This window comes from Morone saxatilis, unplaced genomic scaffold (genome assembly GCF_004916995.1).
Source record: "Morone saxatilis isolate NCDOM2014 unplaced genomic scaffold, NCSU_SB_2.0 Contig11, whole genome shotgun sequence".
Classification (NCBI taxonomy): domain Eukaryota; kingdom Metazoa; phylum Chordata; class Actinopteri; family Moronidae; genus Morone; species Morone saxatilis.
Window position 1 is genome coordinate 1,381,912 of NW_023339663.1, and position 2,886 is coordinate 1,384,797.

A 2,886-nucleotide genomic window follows, 5' to 3' on the forward strand; every position below is an offset into this window, starting at 1 on the left:
ACCCAGAAGCTCTGTCCATTATACTGTATATACTGTCAATGGACAGGCCAGAGTAGTATAGTATGGAAATCATTGTTTCAATCCAAAAACCATTGTTCCCAGTCCTCATCAAATACAAAAAACTGTTCCTAGAAAGAAAAAAGAAGGAAACTGTAGTGTGTCTGTATGGACATTAAAGTTTACAGTGTTGAGTTTAAAGTTGTAATCATGAGTGTTTTGATCCTAAACTGTATCTGATCTTATCTTATTTAGAGTGCAATAAATAAGGAACAGAAAAACCTTCACAGTCTAAAAGAATTGACATTTACATGCAAGGTTAAGCCGTGTCTTTTCCCTCTCTCACATGTGAATTTTGCAAACTATCAGGGTTTCTCATCATACCTTTTCATCCCATCAACTCCCACACACACTCACACACACACACACACACGCTGATTTGACTTAAACACCTTTAGCTTCTAATCCCTCTAATTCAATAGATGCAATGCAGTGGGATTAAACCCTGCTTAGACATGCTTTGTTAAGGTTCAGGTTTGGACCCTTGAGATCACTTGAGGAGCTATGTATGGGAAACACACGAGGAAACTCTCTCTCTCTCTCTCTCCCACACACACACACACACAGAGCTCAGTGGTTAAGCAGGTGTAGTTGTACCGGGGGGGGGGTGAAGCGGCCTCCCAGACCCAGAAAGCAAGCGCTGCAGATTCAGGTGAATGTTTTTCAGTGTGTAATCCTCAACCTCACTGAGCTCACAGCCTGACTGCACCAGTAGGAGTACTTATACTCTTCATGATATTATAAAGATCAATCAGTATCCCCAGTATATCAACACAATGATATCCATCATACGTCATTAAAACACCACTGACGTTTCCATCCGACGCTGCTGATGGATACTCAGATACTGTCCCGCTACCGACACCAGGACGTGTGCACACAGGGGCCACACACCCCACCACCCTTGGAAACAAGTTCCTCCTTAATTGCTTGTTAATTATTTAGACATATCAATTTTTTTTCAGTTAACTGTTCGTTTGTGGGTTTCACTTACACCCGATTTTAAAGCATGTAAGAAAACTTTTAAAAATATACACAGTAGGCCATTAACAACGCACACAGTTATATATTATATATATATATATATTAATATAACAACCAAAGAGCTAATAGAGCAAACATCAGGGAGAAGAAAACACTGAATAAGTCAGTGAATTAAATATGTATGATTGTTAAAAAAGAAACAGTGAATTGTTTAAAAAGTTCCTAATCTCTGATCAATATTCACAGAAATAAGCTGCTCAAAATTCACCCAAATCACTAATTTTACACACTTCCTGCAGTTATTGTGCTCACAGTTTATCAGTTGTTCTGTACTGTTATTGTTATACATTGAATATAATATGAAATATCCATAAAATAAGTAATTGAGTGAGGGGTTGTCAGTTCAGTCAATGATGGGTTGGGAACCTGCTGATGTATCCGAGTGTGTGTGTGTGTGTGTTTGTGTGTGTGTGTGTGAGTACAGGGGACACAGTAACATGTAAACAGTGTTAGTTGGTGCAGGTTATCTTACAGTGTACATGTTTAGACTGTGAATTAAGATAAATTATGCTTTTAACCCACTGGGGACAGTAGAGATCACAGTAACAAATGTATGTATCTGTTCCTTAATTAGTGTTGTTTAACCCGTCAGCCTAAAGCGTCTCACTGTTACAGTAATGTACAGTGCGAGCTACAGACTCTACTCACAATACGTTTTCATGAACTTAAACAGACTGTTGTATTGTAGGTGAGCAGTGGTTTGTTTTATGAAACCATGCTGGCTGTATTTACTCAGCATCAAAAAGCATCAGCTGGGCTCAGGGCGGGTAATTATTTTACTAATTGGATATTGCTGCTGATCTGATGGGGCAGTAAATGATGATACAGCCAACAGTGGCATTTTAAATGTGCTTAAATAACATGACTGCTTGAAAGGTTCCCTAATGTGTGTAATACACACCTGTTCTGTTTCAGAAGATATACTTACATATTCTATAATGGCTTTAAATTATCTTTATTGTCAAATCTAATAGTGATTTTATGCACAAGTGTAACGGTCATTTCAGGTCAGACAGTTCAAATATTTTGCATTTTATTTTCGCACACAGATTATTTGGGATAAAATGATTGTAAAATATTATTTATACAGTAAATAACAAAGTTACAGGTGAACCCATGGCAAAGACAGTCCTTCTAGAAACAAGCTGAATATTCCTAATTAGCCACTGAAAGACTGCAACGGGCCTTCAAACTAGAACAAATGCCAATAATTTTGTTTTCGAGATTTTTTAAAAAAGTATTTTGTTGACTTTATTGAGCTGAATTTAGGAATTTTAACCTTAATCTTGAAAAAAAAACAGCAGATTAAAAATAAATTACTTTGTTTTAAATGAAGGAACCAGAAACATTCTTATTTTTTATCATTTTTTACATAAACAAGGCAAAACTAACCAGCTGCTTTATTTCCAACACTGGGACCAGACGACTTTCTCTTACTGAGAAGTTGTGTGAGTGTTCTTACTCTGAAATAAGGACAATAATCTGGTTTCCTCTGCTGGGATATTATGCAACCACTGTTGTTACTGGTTAAATCCCACCTCAAATCATTACTGGAATCATCTTTAATCCTTAAGACAGATAGATTTATTGTCTTTCAAAACCAGATTACTTTTCTGATGTAGATTATTTTTCTTTTTACAAAAAATAAGAGTCATTGCATTGCAACTTTCTAGAAAGGCTGCTTTGTAATCAGATATTTCCCCAAATAATCTGTTATTATTAAAATCAACTGTTAACACAGGAGACATTCTACGACCAGAGTTTTATTTTTATTTTTTTTCATTT